We start from the raw sequence: 24,387 nt of genomic DNA, 5'->3' as shown, positions 1-24,387 counted from the left end.
CCTCACAATGTCATTTTTCAGGATTGCCTCACCAAGAAGACGATTGGTGAAGGGTTTTACCTTGATGGCCTCTATTACATATCAAAAAACAGTCCCAGAGGATTTCAAGCCAAGTCCAGTCTATCCCAAGATAATCAATTGTGGCATCAACGTTTAGCTCATCCTTCCCAACCTGTTTTGTCTTCCTTGTTTCCAAACTTAGGTAATGATTTAATTTCGTGTGAAACATGTCATTTGTCTAAAGCCACCAGATTGCCTTTTACCTCATCCTTATCTAGGACTAGTAAAGTTTTTGAACTAGTTCACTCAGATGTATGGGGACCAACGTTTGAATCTTTTGATGGTTATAAGTATTATGTAACTTTTGTCGATGATTTCTCTAGAGCCACATGGTTGTACCTTTTAAAGTCTAAGAGTGAAGTGATTGAAGTTTTTAAGGATTTTCACAATCTTGTTAAGAACCATTTTTCCTCTCAAATTCAAACCTTAAGATCTGACAATGGCACCGAATATATGTCCCATATCATGTCATTATATTTGAGCAAGCATGGTATCATGCATCAAACAAGTTGTGTCGGCACACCTCAACAAAATGGTGTAGCTGAAAGGAAAAATCGTGACATTCTGGAAAAAACGAGAGCATTAATGTTACAAATGAACGTACCAAAGAGATTTTGGTCACAAGGAGTTATGGCGGCTGTGTACATCATCAATAGACTTCCTAGCCGAGTCTTGGGGTTTAAATCTCCACTTGAAGTCATGAAAGGAAGAAAAATCGACCTTTCACATCTTAGAGTCTTTGGCTGTGTCTGTTTTGTTCATATACAGTCACACCATCGAGATAAGTTGGACCCTAGAGCTCTCAAATGTATTTTTCTTGGTTATTCATCAACACAAAAAGGATATAAGTGCTATGATCCTCAACTAAGAAAAATAATTGTATCTAAAGATGTACGATTCCATGAAGCTAACCCTTTTTTCAGCAAATCACATGAAGCCACAAGTCAGGGGGAGTGCATCTTAGACCTAATTCCTCTACCAAGAATCTGTACTTCTACACCTCCCATTGAAGTCAATAATGAAGGTACTCATCCTGATAATTCTGTGCATGATGATGACTCGGTGCATGATGATGACAACGGCAACATAGAAAATCCTCAAGGTGTGGATGACAATTTGAACGAGGATGAGACAAACCTCCTAGTACCTCGACGCAATCCTCGGCGTGATAGACAACCTTCCACAAGGTTTCAAGATTTTGTCACATATAAACCGAGGCATCCAATTTCAAATTACGTGTCGTATCAAAAGGTAACTCCATCTCATGCTGCCTTTCTTAACAACATTTCAAGTCACAGTGAGCCTCAAAACTTTTATGAGGCTAATAATCAAGTTGTGTGGAAAGAAGCAATGAGAGATGAACTCAAAGCACTAGACCAACACAAAACCTGGAGCATCACCAAACTTCCACAAGGAAAAAAGGCAGTGGGTTGTAAGTGGATCTATAAGATCAAGTTTAATTCTGATGGTTCGATTGAGAGGCATAAAGCCAGGCTGGTGGCTCGAGGATTCACTCAAACATTTGAGGTGGATTACAAGGAAACATTTGCTCCTGTTGCAAAAATGAACTCAGTAAGGGTTCTATTGTCTGTTGCCGTCAATAAAGGTTGGTCTATGTATCAAATGGACGTGAAGAACGCTTTTCTACATGGTGATCTTGAAGAAGAAGTCTATATGAGATTGCCACCAGGACACCCACAAAGCCAAGAGCCTAATTTGGTGTGTAAGTTACATAAGTCAATTTATGGACTGAAGCAATCACCACGTGCTTGGTATGCAAAACTAAGTACCGTTCTTCATAACATTGGTTTCAAAAGGAGTAATGCAGATTCATCATTATTTGTTCGCACGAGAGCTGCAAGCAAATTAGTTGTGTTGATATATGTGGATGACTTAATAATAACAGGTGATAATGCTGCTGAAATCACCACACTCAAACAGTCACTTCAACAACAATTTGCGGTTAAAGATCTTGGGGTGTTGAAGTATTTTCTTGGAATCGAAATGGCATCTTCTTACAAGGGACTATTTCTTAATCAACGAAAGTACGTCATGGACCTACTTAAAGATGCCAAGCCTGCACTTACCCCTCTTGATAGCAAGCTCAAGCTTGACTTGGGAGGCACGCCACTCTCGGATATCAGCTTATATCAGAGGCTTGTCGGCAAGCTGATCTACCTAACGATCACCAGACCAGACATCTCACATTCAGTAAGTATTGCCAGTCAGTTCATGCACTCTCCCACCATCGAGCATCTGAACCTTGTCAAAAGAATCTTACGGTACTTAAAAGGGTCTGTTGGTCGTGGTATCCTCATGGCAAAGAATGACAACACTCAAATCATAGGGTACTGTGATGCTGATTGGGCAGGAAATGCAATCGATCGCAAGTCCACCACTGGTTATTGTACCTTTGTTGGTGGAAACTTGGTCACATGGAAGAGCAAGAAACAAACTGTCATCGCAAGATCATGTGCCGAAGCTGAATATCGTGCAATGGCCTCAACCGCGTGTGAGCTGATATGGCTAAAAGGACTTTTATGTGACTTAGGTGTGTTCACAGCTCAACCAATGACCTTATTTTGTGACAACCAGGCTGCCATGCACATAGCATCAAACCCCGTCTTTCACGAGAGGACGAAGCATATTGAAGTTGACTGTCACTATGTCCGTGAACAAGTACAGTCGCAGGTGATTCAGACACATTATGTAAAAAGCTTCGATCAGCTGGCTGATATATTCACCAAACCTCTGGCTTCTCATCAGTTTCAAAGACTCCTCTCCAAGCTTGGATCCATCAACCTACTGGATCCAGCTTGAGGGGGAGTATTGGAAGAAGCACATGGGTGTACAGACAGCACAGCACAGCAAGCATACATCAAGGGTGTGCACTCAAAGCACATGGGTGTACAGACAGCACAGCACAGCAAGCATACATCAAGGGTGTAAAAGTCAGCAAGGGTGTAAAGCTTTCAACTTTCTTTGTTGCTGACTCATGGACAGCAGGGAAAGGAATTGCATGTGCATGTGTGCTGTTGCATCCGAAGCTTTCTTTGTATTATGTATAAATATGCCTTCCCATAAGGCTTTCTAGACATGAGAAGTATTACAATTCAAATCAGAAAAATCAATAGTTGTTGAACAACATTACTATTCGATAGAGTATTAGTTTCCGATTTATTCACTTCAGGAATATCCAGAGTCACATGAGCGGGCACAATTGAGTATAGATAAAGGGTTATTTCATGAACGTCAGATAATTCATTCGCTGGAGATATCACTTCACATGGTTTCACTGTTGTTTGAGTAGATTAGCGATCATTAAAGCTCTATTGACTGGTCAGCCAGTGCTTTTTGTTGTTGTTTAGTTCAACTAGCATGGAGTTTGTCACAATCGATCGTTCATATTTACCGACCATATTTGAATGGTTTCCATTTCGCTCATTGATAGGATTTTTACCACCTGTAAAAGTAGAGATAAAAACATCAAAAGTACTTGTAAGAGTCAAGGTTCTAAACAACGCTAGGCGCTAGTCGGGCGGTGGCTTGATGCCTAGCGCCTAGGCGAAGCCTAGACGGACGCCTAGATGGGCTAGCCGGATTTAAGTAAATTGATAAAATATGATATAAATAAGTGTTTATTTACACTTCAAAAAACCATATACTTGTAATGTGTTGAGAATTTGAAAAACTGTAAGTAAAGTGCGAGACCCTATTGAGTTTATGGGCAAAGAAAAGACACATGGATTGCATGCAAAGCATAATGCTACATCAAATATCAGCTCCAATATGGGCCCATTAGCTTAAAGCCAAAATATCATCACATATTCACTTTTTTTTTTTTTTTTTACTAAAACAAAATATAAAAAAAGGGCTTCTTTGAACATTTTACGCTTTCCTACTTCCAGTCTAGAACCACAAGTTGCAATGCATTTGTTCTCTTCGAATTCTGCGATTTGGGTTTTGAGAAAAAACAGTATTTTCTCGGAAAAATTCAAAAAATTCCCCTCCCATTTTCTTCTCTTCTTCTCTGTAAATTTGTAAAGTTGGGTTCGAATCCATCGTTATCTGAGTTTTGATTGTTGGGTTTTGAATCTTTTTATCTGGGTCTCTCTGTTTTGGCTTCATAAATTTTTGGGTCTCTCTTTTGATCTGGCGGTCGATGAATGGGGGTGTATGAAGCTTTTGGGTTTGCACAAAGCTTTTGGGTTTGTAGGATGCACATAGCTTGGGCTTCAAGTCTGAGATGAGAGTTTCTGGTATTGCACGAAGCTTTTGGGTTCCGCCTAGTGTTCCGCCTACCACCACCTAGATTGCCTAGCACCGCCTAGTGCTGCCTAGGCGGCCTCCTAAACCCTTCCTGATTTTATTGATGTTTGGCCCAAAATCGCCAAAGAAGCTCACCGCCAAGCGCCTAGGCGGCCTGTTAGGCTGAATTTTAGAACACTGGTAAGAGTACAAGTTAGTTATAGTAAGAATGCTTATGCAAGGTCATTCTCAATTTAAAAGATCCGGCAGGAGAAAACTAACTAAAAGAAACACTACAAGAAAAAATGGAAAAGGTGACAAATTCTATGTGACGCCCAAAAATTTGTCACATATATAAAAATTATGTGACCAAAATGTTAAACGCATCACGCGTAATTGGTTTGCTAGGTACGGAATTTGGACCAACTCATGTGACGATAAATACATCACATATTCTAAAATTAAATGACGAACATGACAAGTGTCATTTATAATTATTTTATATATTTTAAGATGAAGAAGTAGTGGCACAAAATTTTCGAAGTCCTTAATAAAATATATGGTGGGACAAAATGGCACCATATGAAATAGGGTATGCGAGGAATTTCTAAGTGGGTCGCATATTTGTACTTTTGTGAGGAAAGTGGTCATCACATTACAAACGGGGAATAAAGTTCCAACAACAAAAAAAAAAAAAAAAAAGAAGAGTGAATCAAATATTTTTTTTTTTTTGAGAATTCTCCCCGTCTCTCATTCACTTTCCTGTTCTTGCTCTCATACTTCTCCCCTCCATCACCGTGACCTAAAATCATGGCAGCCATCGCTGGCCGTCTCATCCCTCAATTTTCTTTCTGTCTTTAGTACAACAGTACCAGGATCTTCCGAGCCAATTGCTCAAACCCTCTCTCATCCTTTCGCTCTCTGTCATTCTCCACAACCAAAAACCTTAGAGACTCATTCAACCAACAAGCCAAATTCAAGCCTCGCACCAACCAGACTACCTTGATTTGTCGTCCAATAGTTCTCTTTTTGTTCAATTATGATTTTTGTGCTGGATTCACAGGTATCTGTCTCCAATATTGAGCTTCGAGTAGCCCTTCACTTCCGCGTCCACGAATCCACCCTCCCAAGTCTCTATTTGGGTAAAATTGTTTCATTTATTATCAATTCTTTTTAACTTAGGGTTTTGAATTTGCAGATAATTGCCCCCAAAATTGAGCAAACCAGTAGCCTTCTCTTCCGCATCCATATTCCTCTCTCTGTCATGCTCAACAACCCAATTCCATGCCATAAGTCCCACACAAACGAGACTGCCTTTGTGTCCATGAATCGTTGAAGGGATTTTGCTTATCTAAGGTAATTAGTAAGTGGTTTTGTTTTTGTTTTTGTTTTGTTTTTTTTTTTTTTTTTTTTTCAAATTCACTTAAAATTTGTAGTTCCCTAATTTAACATATTATTAGGGTTTTGTAATTTTTGTTCAATTTAATCTATTTTTATGACTAATTTGCTAATTATCAAATTTCTCATGCTTTGTTCTATTTAAACCCCATTTATTTTTATCTAATTTGTTATTATTTAGCGATTGTTTGGCATCAATTGTATATGATGTTATAATGGTATTTGGTTACAATTTGAAGAATCAAGCTACCATGGTATGATTTCCTTCACTTCAATAATTTTTGTCTGGCTTAGGCATGTCTCTGTTATGTGTTCTGTTTGAATTTTTTAGAAACTGAAAGCTTGTTTAATTGTATGTTTATCTAAGATGTGCTTCCCATCTCTTCCCATAAAGCTCTAGCCTTTGATAAGGCCCAAGTAACTCTTTCACTGACTTGAGATTAGGGCCTATTAATTTTTCGAGTACTGTAATTTTGCCATATATAATAGTTGTTCTTAATTTTCTCCTATGAATAATTTGTGCCTTTGCTTTCAATGGGTTATGGTGGTTGTGTTTTTGCTGCTTGATGATGATTTTGTTTTACCTTGGTGTATTAGAAAACTTACAAAAATTTACAAGGATTTGAGCAGGAGCTGAGCCATAAGTAATGTTTATATGAATTTGAGCTCTTAGATTATATAATAACAATCCAAATAACTAGGGTTGCAACTCCAACCCCACATTCTCCGCCTCTCCCTTTGAAAATCACATACAACCTTATCCGTGCTTTGTTGTCCTTGCCTTACTGTTAATGAAGAATTCTGGAGTTCTCTAGATGTACAATGGGTGGTATGGTCAGTTGTGCGGGTGTGTTGATGAGGTGAGACACCTTGGGGGATAATATTAGGACTTATCTTTTAGAATCATTTTGCTATCTAAAGCCTTAAAGACATACCATTCACTAGCAACAAACCTATAAGTTTGTCTTGTACGGAGTTGTTCTTACTGTAATTATTTCTTCAATTCTTATTTTCTTCTCTTTTGTTGTTATTCAAATTCTCAATGCATCTTTAGACACCAATGTTTATTTTCTTCTCTTTTATTATGTAAGGATAAGATGAAGAAAAAGAAGGATGGAGTTAAAGGAGAAAATATCCAAGAAGCACCTGAGATAGTGATGGTGGTCTTTCAAATGACAATGATACTTGTGCTAAACTAAAGACCATGATATGGCTAATGACTTATATTATGTATTTTGCTGTTGGTTTCAAACATGCACACGGTATACCTGTTTTGTTACCGACTCAATACTTTAGAATCTTGTTAGCATCTCAATATGTTTAGAGGTGTTAGGATGCTTATGTTAGCTTTTGGGATATACACTTAGTGTATGTATTGGATGTAACCTAACTTATTGATCAATGAAATGTGATTAACCAAAGTATTGCCTCATATTTGTTATGAATTCTAATTCAAGATGACGAATTGTTCCTAATAGGTATATGATTTTGACACATGTGGCACATATTTCACCACATGCCAAAGGAATATGTGACAATTTCAGTCTCACTTATCCTCAGCAATAGCATTCTAGGATCAGATTGGGTGATGATTAATTCCTCACTTATACATTTGTTATGTGACGAACTTATAGGTCACTGACTTTTGTGTTTTATGGCGCTTGTATTCTGTCACAGTTAAAGTTATTAAGTGATGAATTCGGCATCACAAATACTAAAAATCTGTGGCGAATGTAAAATTTGTCACGTAGACTATAGGTGACAAACATAGTGACGCTGAATTTTTGTCACATATAATCAAATATGATGAATTTTCATGTTATGTGACGAATGTCTGTCGCCACCTAAGCCATGTTTTCTTGTAGTGAAACGGGTTTTGAAAATCAATTTAAAAAGACATAGAGTTCTTCCATCACCTTAACAATCCTAAGCAGTTCTCCCAATTACTTATGAATTACCCATGCATATTTTGAAGGTTAGCTTTTCCTAAAGTATGTTTTGCTTGGACCTCCAATCTCGAACATATATCAAACATGCAATCCGTTTGGACGTTCGGGTCAAATCCGAACTTGAAAATTCATCTGTTTGATCATTTTTTGCTTAGGAAAAAGTTGCATGTCCTACATTAAAAATATCAATCAAAGTATCACAATCCCATCAAAATATACTAAGCATAGGGTAAAATATATAATATGAAATCAACTCATCACTTACCGTAGAATTTTGCAACGATTCACACCAACTAAGTCCTTTAAACTTTGTCCCCCAGAAGGAAATAAGAAGTTTTTATTTTTTATTTTTTTTAAACAATCGATATTATCTACACTAAGGGGGAGGTGATAGACTTAGCCTCACAATGAGCTAGCAATAATGTGATTCAAATTCGCCTTTGGCGAGAATCGAACCTAAGACATCTCACTTACAAGTGAAGAGAAATACCACTAGACCGTAGCATTAAGTGACAACATATGGAGTTTGATTAGGAGATAAAAAAAGCTCTTACTCGAAGAAAGTGACATTCATAGTAACATAAAAATAGTAGAGTAATTTGGATTAATTCAGTAATATCCTTCTTCCTTAGAGGTGTGATATATATACAAGTCGGTATACAAAAAAATCCCTAATAAAAAAGGGAATTACAATATTAAAATGGATACACAAAACGTTGACGCACGCCAACAAATAAGATTGTCCGGATCATTTATGCTCACAAACAATTTACTGGTCTGCTCTGTTCTTTGCAGGTTGTGAATGCATGGTTGATCATGATTCATGTCTCATAGTGTGCATATATATATTTCTTGGCTCATTTTATGAGTTATATATCCATGTATCCATGGTGAGCATATCTTGACCCTATCGACATGATCATGAGCTTATCATTTCTATGGCTGACCCTAAAATCGTAAGTGTAGTTTGAAGAAAATTGAGATTTCACTATAAAATCAATTGGCAATATGAAGAGTAATCGCAAGTGCAGTTTGAAGAGAGTTGAGATTTCACTATAAAATCAATTGACAATATGAAGAGTAGTCTAACCTCTTATAAGCACATACAAGGTTGACAATATTAGGAGTAGCCTAACCTCTTATAAGCACATGCAAGGTTTTTTTTTTCCACAAATGTGAGACTCTTTTACCATCACATTCTCATCTACCTATTGCTTTTGGGCACTGTTATGAATTCGTGCATTTTGAGGAAAAAAAGTCACGAATTCTCCCTTATGTCTTTAGCTTAATTTTTGTATAGTATGATCATTTGCTCTTTGTAGGTGTTATTTAGACTAAGAGAATTACTCCAAGTACCAATAGATCAAAAGTACTTAATGGAGAAAATGAAAAACCCAACCGTACCGTCATGTTTCACAAGTTAAATTTAAAGCTTTTTAGCAAAATGGTCTTTGGTTCATAAGATTTAAAATCGATAGAAGTGGTCTTTGATATTGTCCATCATCAACCGTTTTGGTCTTTTAGTGAAAAATCTCCGTTAAAATGAAAAAAAAAATCATCAGTTCAAGTGGAGAAGTTGGTTTGACAAAAAATAACCTCAATTTAAGGGAAATTTTTACAGAAGAACTAAAATGATTGACGGTGGACAATTTTAGAGACCAATTCTATCAATTTTAATTTTCAAGAACTAGTGTGAGGAGTTATGTCAATCTCAATTGACCATTTTGGCTAAAAAGCCTAAATTTACAAGCTTATAAGTTGAGCATCGAAGTGGATTAAGGTTGTCGTAGAGAATAGGAAACATATACGCAAAAGCTTAAATATTAAGGTACATGCATCATGAAAGTGCTGCCTAGTGAACTGGGATTTTTTTTTATTTGGAGAAATTGGAGATATTATAACCAGGAGAACCAAGAAAGCCGAAGAAATAGCAAACATAACAAAAGAGATGTGAGGTCAAGGCATACAAAGACGCCGCCAAACAAGGCACAAACGTCAACCCGACCACACAATACCAAAAAATTCTATGGAGGACATGGTAATTTGTCCTTGTTCAAAATTCTTACAAACGAAGATGGGGGTCTTTCAACTCAAACAGAGTTGCACATCTTCGTAGACTGATACGACGCCACGAAATTCGCTGTTTTATTCTTCGTTCTTGGGATCCAAGACCAGGTACATGTGGGTAATGAACTACCAATTTCCATTGCCCGAGACAATATGGGGTATGTCTCACAGTATGCGTTGTCCATGCTATTCACTAAGCAAGAAATGATATGTTTGCAATTAGATTCCACAACAACATGGGATAAATTTTCTTGTTGGGCCAACAAGCATCCTTCCAAAATCCCAAGGGCCTTGGCAGCGTGTGCACTTGGCGCGAAAATCTCTTTTCTTTGGACCGCCAGACACCTGCCCAAATAATCCCTCATCACCACCCCAACAACACCACAACGTAGAACGTGCTCAACTGGTTCCTCATGTTCGTTGCAAAAGGGGTAGGTGGGGAAGAGGGATCATCTTCTCCTGAATAGATTTAATTGCATTGCCATGGCACCCCTTAACCCTTTTCACAAAGAAGTTTCTAATATTTTTTTTTTTGAAGAACAAGAAGTTTCTAATTTTGGGAGGAGTATTAATGCCCCAAATGCACTTCTACACCAAGGGGTTAGTCGCTCTAAAGGAGGAGGGCATCCGGGTTCTTCGTTGTTGGGCATTGGTATGTAACCACTAGTATCCGGCCTTGACGGAGTACATACCTTGTTTATTTACCGGTCATTGCGCCTGGGATTTCCTACTTGAGTCAAGGAGATGGCCGAGCACTCCACATCAGGGATAAATACCGCCAATGGAATCCCACTTCTAGCAACAATTATTCGGCTGAATGATGGAGGAGACCCGTTGATTTTCATCCATGGAAACTCAGGGATTTGGAGTGGGATGACCAACAGGATACTCGGGATCCATCTACCAACCCAAAGTCATGTTTGATCCCCACTCATAATTTGCTAGTGGGCTACTTTCAAAAGTAAATCTCTACCCTCTAGTAAACTAGACCATGCCCACGAGGCTCTGCCACTTTTTTTTGCCTTGAAAAACGATACTGGGGAAAGTAGCGGTCCTTTAAAACCCGGGCCCAAAGAGAGTTGGGGTCGTGGCTTAGTTTTCAACATTGTTTCGCAATGAAGGCGATGTTGAACTCACACTATATTTGGATGAGGGAAATAAATATAGAATTTTGGTAAAAATTAGAATTTATAAATTGACAGACACCAATTTTCTTGTTTGGATTCATAAACATATAAATTTAGAATTTCCGTGTGGAAAAAAAACTTGGAATTTGGGACCTCCAAATCCCAAGTTCAAATTCCATGTAAATAGATGTCATTTCTCAATTTCTATGATTGACAGTTTAAAAATAACAAATTCCGTATTCAATTCCATTGTTCTTTTAGGTTAACCAAACAAGAAAATTTACAAATTCTAGAAAATAAAATCTCGTCATTTCAATTTCCGTCATTTTTAAATTCCTTAATAATTTTAAATTTCTTCACCCAAACATAGTGTAAGATTCCGAAAACCCAATCCCCCCTCGGCTTTGGCGGATCCCAACACTTCCCAACTTACCCAATGGATATGCTATTCATTTTCTTTTTGGCCCCATAAGAACTTGGCAATAGCTGCATGAATATCTTTGCACAATTTTTTCGGAAGTTTAAACACATTCATAAGGTATGCCGGCACAACTTGTGCGACCGCCTTAATCTCCTTACCAGATTGTGATAAGAATTGTTGCTTCAACCTGACCATTTTTTCCATAATCCGGTCTTTTACATGTGCAAGAGCATTCCTTTTTGAAATCCCCCATATAGTCGGGATGCCAAGATAATTCTTGAGATCCTCCACCTTCGGCATATGGAGAATGTCACAAAGCTTTTTGTAGATCGTCGACGGAGTGTTAGTGTTGAAGTAGACGGTGGACTTTTGTAGACTCACCTCTTGCCCTGAAGCATGGCAATAGGTATTTTGGAGCTTAACAATATTGGTGCAGTTTGTCTTTGTAGCCTTCAAAAATATCAAAGTATCATCATCACATAGGAGGTAGGATAAGCATGGTCCACTTCCACTGACCTTGATTCCTTCAATAAAGCCCAACTCCGAAGCATTCTGAATAAACTGTGATAAGACCTCACTAACAATCAGAAATATATAAGGTGACCATGGGTTTCCTTGCCTGAGTCCTCTAGTCAGCTTAAGCTTTTTCCCAGCTTCCCATTAATTAGCACTGCAAAATCTACATTTGACACACAATTCATTACTAACTGGATCCAAATTTTGTTGAAACCCATCTTCACCATGACAGCTTGGAGGAAATCCCATTCCACCCTGTTGTACGCTTTGTTCATGTCAAGTTTGATACCCAACTTGAATTTCATCTTGGTCTTTCGCAATTTCAAGAAATGGAAGGCTTCATGTGCTATAATGATATTATCCTGGATTTGTCTTCATCCCACAAATGCATTTTGGCTTGGAGAAATAATAGTTGGAAGGATATGCTTCAACAAGTTTGCCAATATCTTCGAGAGGACCTTGTAAGAGTAGTTACAAAGGCTTATAGGGCGAAATTGATTAACCAATTCAGGATGTGGGGTTTTTGGTATTAAGACGATGTATGTCGAATTAAGATCTTTTGTACTGGTTTCACCGTGAATGAGCCCTGGTGCAAGATCTCGAACTTTCGACGAAATTATCTCCCTGAAAGATTGGGAAATAAAGTCCTTGAAACCCATCTAGTTCGGACACTTTCAGCCCTCCCATTTGAAATAAGCCATTCTTTATCTCCTCATCTTCAATTGGTTTTGACATATTTTTGTTCATTTCCGTTGTAACAATTGGTTTCACACAGTCCAAGAGGGATCCCCAATCATATTGAACATTAAAAGTGAATAAGTTCTTGAAATGATCATCTACCGTGAGTCGAATACCCCGTTCATACTCCATCCAGTAACCATTGGCATTCTAAATTTTTGCAATCATATTTTGTCTCCTTATTTGAACAGTAGATTGGTGAAAAAGGTAGTATTGGAGTCACCAACTTATAGCCACCTGATCCGTGATCATTGTTGTTAATATTGTTCCTCTTGCGCTTCCAACCTGTCAACCTGCATCGATGTATCCTTTATTTGCTCCTTATTTTGCTCCCACTCCATTTGGAGATCCCCAAGCTTTGTTGTGAGATTCTCAATTTCTAGCCTTTTAGCTTTAAACTTATCCTTGCTCCACTCCACTAGATTTACAAGTTTTAAGTTTTCTTCTCCATTTGTATCCCTAGCACCCATCAACTGTAGTCTCCCAACTTCTTTCCACCACATCCCTGCAACCATCATCTTTAACCCAGAAAGCTTCAAAACAGAATAGGGGTTTCCCACGTGGCTTGGCAGGTTCTGTTGAAACAATCAGGGGGCAGTGATCAGAGCCCCGGACCGTCCTATGGATGACATTTGTGTGGGGCCAGAGCTCTTGCCTTCGGCCATTAACCAAGCCTTTATCCAATCTTTCCTGAACCAGTTGGTTATTCTGAGTGCCCCTCCAAGTGAATCTCGGATCGCAAAATCCCAAATCAATTAGACCCAAGTTTGACATGAAGTCCTACAAATATCGAGGCCTCGTGTGTGATCCATCACCTCCTCCCAATATCTCAAAATCCTAGAGATATTCATTTAAGTCTACCTCGCAAAGCCAAAGTTGGTCCGGAAGTTGTATCACATCCATAGCCCAATTCCAAAAGTCCTCATTCTTAGCCCTATAAGGGTTCCCATACATCCATGAAGCCTGAATCCAATCACAGACCCCTATAATTCTTATCTCAGTATGAATCAATTTTTTTCAAGAGAGCTTCACATTCACCTTCACTGGATTATTCCACCAAAGGCTTAGGCCCCCAACGGCACCAATAGGCGGAACATCAAAGCCTTTATTGAAGCACATTCACCGTCTGACTCATTCTATTTTATGGTTTTTCATTTTTGTTTCTGATAGAAAAACCATAGAAGGTTTATGTTTCTTTATGAGCCCATGTAAAGCTCGAATCACCGTGTCCAACCCAAGACAACGGTAGTTCCACAGGAGGTAGATCATGGCGATGATGCGGCTATCACAGGCTAGCGGCCACCACCTTGGGGTGCTTTCCCCTTTTTCCTTGTTGTAAGAGGGTATGTCTCCCCCCGCATTTCCATCGGCAGATGTCCACACTTTGTCCTATTGGACAAGTACCTCTTGGAGGTCTTTTTCATCAAATAGACTATTCTGCCTTCCCATTCCACTATCATGATTCCCTTCAATGCGTTTGCGACCTCTCCCACGACCCTTGGAATGTCTTGGTTCACCCTTTTTTGCATTTTTGTTGTTGGTGATTGACAGCCATCAGTGATCATGCCGTCCCCCTTCTCTGCAATCATAACCACTCGTAGAGTCTCTCGAGTTGTTGTTCTTTACCTGCAGTGCCCTGGATGCTTTGTGCCTTAGTGGTAGAGGCCATGGTCTGTTGGGGCTTTGGATCACCTTGGTTCCCTCCAATCATAAGTGTGTTTTGCATTCCCTCATGGGTACCCCTGAATTTTCTGTTATTTCGTATTGGCAGGCTTTGTGTTTCACTTCCCATATCTTGGATTACAACCCCACTAGATTGGGCATTCCAAATATATGCCATATTGGCCCTTCTCTCGGCCTACTTCCTCCAACCATTTGTTTAAGCCCAAGTGGGATTGTTCCCCTAACGGTTATGTGGTAGGCTCCACTCTCAGTTGTAAAGCTGTTATTTTCATCTAAACTTGTCCCTGCATCTGGTGAAGACCGCTGGATCCACTAGGCATTCCTGGATGTCGTTGTTTGGTGGTTTATCTTGTACCTCCCGGATTATATTTGCTTTAGTCCATTCCCCATACACCACAACTCCTCCCCCGCCATGCTCGAAGGAGCATTCCCTGTCCGAGTGATCGATTCTCCCATATTTATACCAGAAGTCTTGCAGGCATTCAAAGCTAACTTTATCCAAGTGTCTCTATCTCCGGCCCTGGGGAGCCAACACCCAGCCACCAATGGGTTTTTATTATTTACCATGATTTTGACTCGCAAGAATCCTCTTGATTGAGCCAGGTCCTCCATTTCAATGAAATCTCCCACCTCCTCAGCAAGTCTCCTGGTTTAGCCACATGCTTTCCTCTATTTTGGTAGCCAGGAAATCGAAGTCGGGCGTCCGCAAAGCAGATGCAAATCAAAGTTTCTTTCCTAATCTCAATACTTAATATACTAATTAAAAATCTTTAATCAAAGGGAGCGAGATTCTATCTTATCTTTCTACATTCTCCTGAAATTGTTTTATGAGAAATTGCGAGTGAAAGGTACCAAACAAGGATCCCACACCGATTCATTGGATAAATTTTTTTAATGTGTCCAGAACACCGGCACGTATGTCATATGTTTTTATATAAGTAGACATATACTCATAAAAAAAAGTTCACTCTACTTTGATAATAACATATAACATACCACCCCATGTCTAGACACATTTTGAAAAATATCTCATTTTGTTGAGTAAGTAGATACATCAACAGAGAGGAGCTATAACAATGGCGTAGCCTCCTCAACCCCATATAGCACAATTTTTACATGAAAGAACATAATTCGCTAATTACTGTGCTACAAAATAATAATCTCTTTGAATATAATTGCACTGAAACGATTTAAACTGAATTAGTAAATGCTTATTAGATTGATTATTATTTGAAAAGCATATTCAACAATGCATTGGTAAACGAATTCAACTGGGTTTGATTCTTTTATATAAAAATATCTTGAGATTGATTCTAATGACTATTGCTTCATGATGTGAGTTTTATAAAAGTGAGTTCGATGTATTGATAGTGCGACACCTATTTTTTAATGATGGATTAGTCTTCTCTCTCAAATGGTTGACCATTATGAGATACAAATTTGAAACTCATAAATTTAATATATTGAAGTCAATAAATAAACTCACTATCGTAGAACTCGAATTTTCTTGGCTAACTTAGTAGTTTGATTCCTATGAAATTAAAATCAAACTCAATTTTACAACCAACTCCAGAAGACCGAATAATATAGTCTATTAACCATAAGAAAAAATTAGTTAGATTTTTCTAAAGGCTTTTGACATAGTGAACTCAATATTTTATTTTTGGTGGGCTATAACACTAAGAATCTATGATACATAAACTGGTAAAGGACCACTTAAGTATTTCACGTACGTCCTGGACTACAATATACATATAAAAACATTTTTGGGCATAGATTAAATTGTTTTAAATAAAACTGGCAACGCATGGGTAAATTTTAAGAAAAATTAACGAGAAGTCTTTAAAAACTTTAGTTTTAATCAAAATGACGAAATAAAGGTGTACATGAATAGTACCAGGAATGACCTTTCAAGGTAAAAATGTCCTTAACGTTAAAAGTGAACAGTATCGGAAGTGTTTCATTAAGATTCCCAAAATTTTATTAATGAGAAAAGAAATATACACCTAGTTGGAAGGGGAGGGGGCGGGAGGCTTAATCAGCCTTGTCCCGCAAAATGCATAAAAAAAAAAGGTAATTTAGCCAAAAGTCAATAAAAACTTTACAATTAAGTCATATATCAATGACATATTTTTATTTTGAACTTAATCAATGATATATTTTTATTGATTAGACATAGGTCAATCATGAATGCCACATAGGCTTTAAGTCATTATAAATAGTTAGAATTTGACTATTCTATTATTCTCTCTATTTCTCTCTCTATAAATGCACACGGGCTTAAGCTTTTATAAATACGGATTTAGATCTTCTCCATATCAATTTTGTGGAGATCCTCTAGACCAATGGCCAACGGCCAAAATCTCTTATCCTTCCTCTTTTCCCCTCAACTCTGCTCCTTCTCCCTCACTTCAAAGCTCTCAACCTCAAACCACCAGCCCTTCAAATTCCAAATTAAATTTAACCCCACCTCAAAATCAACCCCAACACCGCCACAACCCACCCAACCCACAACCACCAATTACAGGTCCCTCACCTTACACTCTCCAAAATAAGCCCCACCACCACCACATCCCTCAATTTCAAGTCCTTTGACCATAAAATCTTAGCCGATGTTAACTAAACAACGAAGAGAGAGGTCGTGCAAACCAATGTCTTTTGGTTACAGAGATCTTTTTTCATAATTACAGAAGAAATAAAGAGAGAGAAATCTCAAAGATGAAGAAGAAGAAAGAGATGAAAAATACAAAGCTAAAATAGTAAGGGATAGCGAAAAAATAAATCAGACTTAGAGCACAGATGAGCTGCAATTGAATTTGAGGTTTGTTAACAATGGTGGGGTGTGGGGGTGCAAAAGAGAAAGAGGAGTTGAGGGGGAAGAGAGGCGGAGGAAGAGGCTTTGGCCGTTGGATTTCTATTCCTATAGAATTGATATTGTGATGATCTAAATCCTATAAATAGTTAGAACATGCATATTCTATCACTCTCTTACCCTTCGTTTACATGGAGGAGTCTACTTAACTAAAATAAAAAAGAAACTAGAAAACATACATTGCATTGCAGTGTCTAAAACAAAATGTTAAAAACAGACCCAAGAGACGAATCTAAATGAAAAAAAAAAAAAAAAAAAAACTAAGAAACAGACTTGATGGTCACTGCATTACAGTGTTTGAATCTAAATGTAAAAAACAAAACTAAGAAACAGACACTGCATTATAGTGTCTGAATCTAAATGTAAAAATCAGGAGTCATGTGAGGTGTGAAGTGTAGGAGACGTGTGAGTGATGGAAAAAACAAAACTAGGAAACGAACACTGCAATGCAGTGTCTGAATCCAAAAGTGACAAACATAACCAGGAAACGGACATTGCATTGCAATGTTTGAATTCAAATGTACAAAGAAACATGTAGGAGGCATGTGAGTGATAAAAAAAATTCAATAAATTGACACTGCAACGCAGTGTCTAAATCCAAATGTAAAAAACAGAATCAGGACATTGCATTCCAGTGTCTGATCCGTATTGACTTATTCCAAATATAAAACTATGAGAAGGGGAATGTTAGTTGAAGTGAGTGCCAGCTGTAGTGGCAGATTTTGTAATTTTTGTTTATTTTAAATGCATTTAAGTATCACAATACATGATTGACCTATTTATAATTAACATAAATATTGTTGATCTATTATTAATATTGTAACTTTTTATTGATTTTTCACAAAATGACCCTAAAAAAAACTTACAACAAAAAAAGAGAGTAGAGAAATACCCCAAAATATGACAATTTCTTAATCTTGGGACAACAATAAGACAAACTGGCCATGCACAAAACCGAAATTACTAAAATACCCACACATAAACGGGTCATCTGCTCCCATTTTTCTGATTTCTCTCTCTCTACTATCTTCCCCCTCCCTCTTTCTCTCTTCTCTCACGTTCTCCTTCACGCACTCTCTTTCCCCTTCTCACTGTGCACACACGGTGCACTGTCATCCCCACCAACACCATCCAAATGGAAGCCACCACCAATTTCATCTCATCCTCATGAGTCCAAACCACCTAACCTTGTCACGAATCTCATCCTCGATCATTGGGATCGAAACTCAAGCAGACTGCGAGTTTTCTGGCCATTTTCCGGCAACACGGCAAACAACTGAGGCTTGAGACCACCATTACTGGACTTGCATCGAGGGTGGGAACAAAGCCCAGTCATTAAATGTTGGTGTTTTGTTTGATGAATTTTTCAGGATTTGCCTACTATATGTACATGTCATGCACATAATATGCTTATAAATCTGACCCAACCCAAAAACCCAAATGAATTAATACTTAGAAGTTAAATTAGGGTTTGTGTTTCATGTTGGGGTCTATGGGTTGTGGAATAAATTTCAAGTTTTGACATGCTACAAAACTGGGATGGAACAATTTCTAGTTCAAGTGTCCAATTGTAGAAATTTGTGAAATTTTTTTTCATAATGTGCATGTGGTGTGCATGGTTACATCTTAATATGAGAAGTGGGAATGTTCACTAGTTATGATGCACGTATGTTGTGCTCCGAAATTTAGCGAGTATGATCACAACCTCGTTGGCCTCGGCAAAAAAAAAAGAAAAGAAAAAGCTTAGAGGATGTTAAGGATCATCCGTGTCGATGAAATAATGACAATAAGTATCATGTTTTCCACGTGCATGGTTAAACGGTGATGGATATATGTAACAAGACTTTTCAAATTGCCACTGTAACCTTATATACATAACAATTATGTTTTAGTTGTATCCATTATACCAATAGGTTACCGTTAAAGTTTCTTATTAATGCGAAAAACAACTTGTTGCTCGATCTCCGGTTATGTGCATATGATGTGCATGTAATGTACATATGATGTGCATGTGGTGTGTATATGGTGGTGACGTCGCAGGTGATGATGTCATTTTTTTAAATTTCAAAAAGAGAGCTATAAGCTCTGGGTTTTCAGAGTGGGAATATTATTATGAAGTTAGCCATGCAGACCACATGCACATTACGAAAAAATTTTCACAAATTTCTGCATTGGACACTAGAACCAGAAATTGTTTCATCCCAGTTTTGTAGCACATCAAAACTTGAAATTTATTCCACGACCTATAGGCCCCAACATGATACACAAACCCTAATTTAACTTCTAAGTATTAATTCATTTGGGTTTTTAGGTTGGCTCAGATTTGTGAGCATATCATGTGCATGTCGTGTACATACAGTGGGCAAATCCTGAAAAATTCATCAAACAAAGCACCAACATTTAATGATTGGGCTTTGTTCCCACCCTCAATGCGAGTCTAGTGGTGGTGGTCTTGAGCCTTGGTTGTTTACTTTGTTGCCAGAAAATGGCCGGAAAACTCGTGGCTTGCTTGAGTTTCAATCCCAATGATGAGATTCGTGACAAGGCTAGGTGTTTTGGACTTGTGAGGACGAGATGAAATTTGTGGTGGCTTCGATTTGGACGGTTTTGGTTAGGATGACAGTGGACCGTGTGTGCATAGTGAGAAGGGGAGAGAGTGCGTGAGGAAGAAAGTGAGAGAAGAGAGACAGAGAGAGAGGGAATGAGAGAAAGAGAGTAAAGAGAGAGAAGGAGCAAATAACCTATTTATATATAAGGGCAATTAAGTCATTTCAAGGTGTAGGAAAATCTTATTTATGTTTGATTTTTGTGCATGCCGTGTGCATATTTGAAATATCCTATTTTTCTTTTAAGATTAAGAAATTGTCATATTTCTGAGTATTTTCCAAAAAAGTAAGAAACAACAACATGCAACGCAAATACAGCATACACTACTTAAGTAAAATCTTAATATAATGATGATACCCAAGGACTCATATATTAAAAAAAAAAAAAAAAAAAAAAACAACTCAACAAACATAAACGACCCAACAGAATCTTAAATCAATATTGTTATGGTCTATTTTATCTGATAAAGAGAGAAAGGGCCGGCGGCAAGGAGAAGAGAGAGAGAGAGATGTGTTTGTAGAATTGTAGGGGAATGTGTGTGTTGTTATCCCTCCTACATTGTGCTTTTATTTATAGTAATGAAAGGGAGAGAAGATATTCCTTCATCCCCAAGGAATACAAGATACAATAGGAAAGGATAACTAGAATCAAATCTAATCTAGGATTTACACAATTACACTTAAACTAGGAATGTTTAGAATACCACCCCTTGAGTGTGTAAATATTCAAGGTAGATTTAACATCATGCAGAAGTTAAGGAAGTCGACTCATTGACACTGATTCTAAGGAACAACGCTTATTCTCAATAAGGTGGGAAATTGCATAATTAGTAAATCTCACTAAAAAAACCCTAAGGCTATGGCAAAAACCCAAAGAGGGACAAAATCCATAGTCTAAGGAAAAATGTGTAAGAAATGCAAAACTCAAGGAAATGTCTACCGGACGTCATCAAGGATATGACCAACCTAAGGCGGGTGCCTCGTTAAAACCTAGTTATGTAGCAAAAACCCAGTGGGAAAAATACTCCTAATCGTAGGAAAAAAGAGTGCATTAAGATCAAGAAAGTATCTATAGGATACTCCCTTTGAGTTTGACATAATTCCAAAGAGAGATAGTAAAGTTACAACTCAGAAAGTTTACACATACCAATTCCATGAACAAGCTTCTGAAACGTCGTCTTCGGCAGTGATTTGGTGAAGAGGTCGGCTAGATTGTCTTGTGAACGGATTTGCGTGACTTCAATCTTCTGATGCTCTTGTTGTTGATGTGAAAAGAAAAATTTTGGCGCAATGTGCTTGGTGTTGTCTTCTTTGATGTAAGCCTTCTTGAGTTGTTCGATGTAAGCTGTGTTGTCTTTAAAGATCATCGTTGGGACATCAACGGCAGGATGAATATCATAGGAGCTTCGAATATGGCCCACTACTGCTTTCAACCAAAAGCATTCCGAGTTGCTTCATGTCAGGTGAGAATTTGCGCATGGTTAGACGAAGTGGCAACTAAGGTCTGATTAGTTGACCTCCAAGATATTGTTGTGCCTTTAACGGTAAACATATAAATCATTTGAGATCGCGCCTTGTGCAGATCAAATAAGTATTCTGCGTCGGCATAACCAACAAGGCGAGAATCAACTCGAGGAGCATAAGGTGTGGCACTATTCGAGGATTCATAGGGATAGAACAAGCCCAAATCAGTAGTACCCTTAAGGTAACAGAAGATGTCTTTCACGCTAGTCCAATGTCTGCGTGTAGGTGTATTACTGTATCTTGCCAAAAGATAAACAATGAAGGAGATGTCAGGCCTAGTGCATTGAGCTAAGTACAATAAAGCGCCTATCGCACTTAGATCAGAAACTTTAGGCTCCAAAATCTCTTCATCATTCTCATTCGGACGGAAGGGATCTCATTTTGCATCTAGTGAACGAACGACCATAGAAGTACTCGAATACTTCACTTTATCCTTATTAAAGCGGCGCAACACCTTCTAGGTGTAGTTCGATTGATGTATTAGGATTCCATCTGAATAATGCTCTATCTCGAGACCGAGACAGTATTGAGTCTTACCTAGATTTTTCATCTCAAATTCTGACTTTAGGTGTGTGGTAGTTCTCGCGAGCTCTTCAGGAGTTGCAATAAGATTCATGTCATTGACATATACTGCAACAATCACAAATCCGGAATGTGATTTCTTAATGAACACACAAGGGTATAGTTCGTTGTTCACATATCCCTGACTAGTTAAATACTCACTCAGGCGGTTATACCACATTCTTTCGGATTGTTTCAAACCGTAGAGTGAACGCCTCAGCTAAATTAAGAGCATGGTTCAGGGTTTAAAAATATTTGAACCAGTCAATGTAAGTCCTTTGGGAACTTTCATATAGATTTCCGTATCAAGATCCCCATAGAGATACGCAGTTACTACGTCTATCAGCTACATATCTAGTTTTTCGGAAACTACCAAACTAATAAGGTAACGAAAAGTAATCACATCCATAACAGGTGAATAAGTTTTGTCATAGTCAATCTTGGGGCGTTATGAGAAGCCTTGTGCAACAAGATGAGCTTTGTAACGCACAATGTCGTTCTTCTCATGATGCTTCCGAACGAAAACCCACTTGTAGCCAACGGGCTTCACATGTGGAGGAGTAGGAGCCATAGGTCCAAACACCTTACGTTTCGCAAGCGAATCGAGTTCGACTTGGATTGCTTGTTTCCAGTTTGACCAATCAGTTCTACATCGACATTCATCAACGGAATGCGGTTCAATGTCATCGCTCAACATGATCTCAGTAGCTATTGCAAATGCTAATGCATCATCGACAATTCTACGCCCCACATCATCTAAGCTAGCATAATAGACCGAAAACTCACGATTCTCGAGATGAAGATTCGTCTCTTCGAGGATGCTTCCATAATCTAGAATTTCCTCATGAGTTGGGTAGAATGAGTAAGCGATAACCGGATTCACGGTAGGCTATTCAGGACCTTGTGCCATGGTTTTCCTTTTCTGGGGGTGTAAATCCTTTAAACCAAGGGGTCTGCCATGTTTTTGTGTAGGGGCAGATGATTGGCTAGCCACTAATGTATGTGGATCACCAAGACTAGCGTCCCAGGCTTCCAGGATGGCAGTTTGTTGTACATTTGGTACATTCATCTTAGCAGGTGTATTCGCAGCTGGAACATGTGATCTTGTCACGCACGCTAGATCAATGAAAGCATCTGGCATGCTCTGAGCTATGCTCTAAAGATCTAATATACGCTACATTTCAGTTTTAGATTGAGCAGTGCTGGGATCTAAATGAGACAAAGTGGGAGTCGTTCACGACAATTCGCATTGTTCTTCAGGAATGTTGGTGTTCTTGTCTCCCCCTAACGATGTGAAGACTATCTCATACAAGTGACAATCCACGAAACGAGCGATAAACAGATCGCCTGTCAAAGCTTCTAAGTAACGAATAATCGAAGGAGAATCATATCCTACATAGATTCTTATCCTTCGCTGAGGCCCTATTTTTGTACGTAAGGGCGGCGAGATCGGCACATATACCGCACAACTAAATACACGCAGATGCAATATGTCAGGTTCGTATCCAGTAACCAACTAAAGGCACTAAATGGTTGTGCTGCAACAGGCCTCAGGCGGACCAACTTTGTTGCGTGCAATATTGCATGACCCCAAGCAGTGATCGAAAGCTTGGTACATATGACCAATGATCGAGCAATCATTTGTAAGTGCTTAATGAAAGCCTCTGCCAAGCCATTATGGGTGTGAACATGGGGTATAAGATGTTCAACTTTAACCCCAACCAACATGCCATAGTCATCAAAAGTTTTAGATGTGAATTCTCCAGCATTATCCAATCGAATAGATTTGATTAGATAATTAGGGTGGTGAGCCTTGAGCTTGATAACTTGAGCCAATAGTTTGGAGAATGCAGCGTTCCTTATGGATAATAAACACACGTGCGACCAACGTGTGGAAGCGTCAACCAAAACCATAAAGTATGTAAATGGTCCGCAGAGAGGGTGAATCAGTCACAAATGTCCCCCTGAATCCGTTGTAGAAAAATGGGAGGATACGAATGAATCTTGTCATAAGAAGGCTTAGTAATAAGCTCTCCCATCGAACATGTTTGACATGTGATTCCTTGGGTCAAACCTAATCTTCGGGTTAGTGGATGCCCGTGCGAAGATTTGAGGATATGGCGCATCGCTATTCATCCAGGATGTCCCAAACGATCATGCCAAAGTGTAATTTCGTGCGTGGTCCCAGTAGTAGGGCCGGTCACATAGTGGCATTCAATGGGGTGTATGGTCGTAGTATACAGACCACTCGAGGTACGCTCCATCTTCTCTAGAATATGTTTTTGGCCATATTCGTAAGAAGTTATGCACAGAAATTCAACTCCGTTTTCTATGTGGGTTTCAGTGTGGTAATTGTTATCTGTAATGTCCTTGAAATTTAACAACGTTCTTTCGGAACGTGGAGAATAGAGTGCCTCATAACTAGTCAAGATTGTACCACTAGACAACATTATACATGCCTTACCGTATCATTTTATCAGGTTGGATGGGCCTGAGAGGGTTGTCAAAGGTGCATTCTTAGGTATGAAGTTAGTGAAATAGACACGTTCATGCAAAACTGTGTTCATGGTTGCATTATCTGCCAGACAACTAACTTTCCCACTAGTCATACCTAGAA

The 24,387-nt window shown here is 38.5% G+C and overlaps 1 long non-coding RNA gene across 1 annotated transcript; it reads left to right on the top strand.

Annotated features, from left to right (window-relative positions):
• Positions 1 to 5,037: 5,037 nt before the first annotated feature.
• On the top strand, positions 5,038 to 7,462 carry LOC137718671 (uncharacterized). Its single transcript, XR_011065909.1, has 3 exons — positions 5,038 to 5,371; positions 5,507 to 5,664; positions 6,798 to 7,462. It is a non-coding gene; the product is annotated as an uncharacterized lncRNA (long non-coding RNA).
• Positions 7,463 to 24,387: the final 16,925 nt, after the last annotated feature.

Source organism: Pyrus communis, chromosome 15 (assembly GCF_963583255.1).
Source record: "Pyrus communis chromosome 15, drPyrComm1.1, whole genome shotgun sequence".
Lineage (NCBI taxonomy): Eukaryota > Viridiplantae > Streptophyta > Magnoliopsida > Rosales > Rosaceae > Pyrus > Pyrus communis.
The sequence above is the reverse complement of the archived record's forward strand: the minus strand, read 5'-3'. Positions and strand labels throughout refer to the sequence as shown.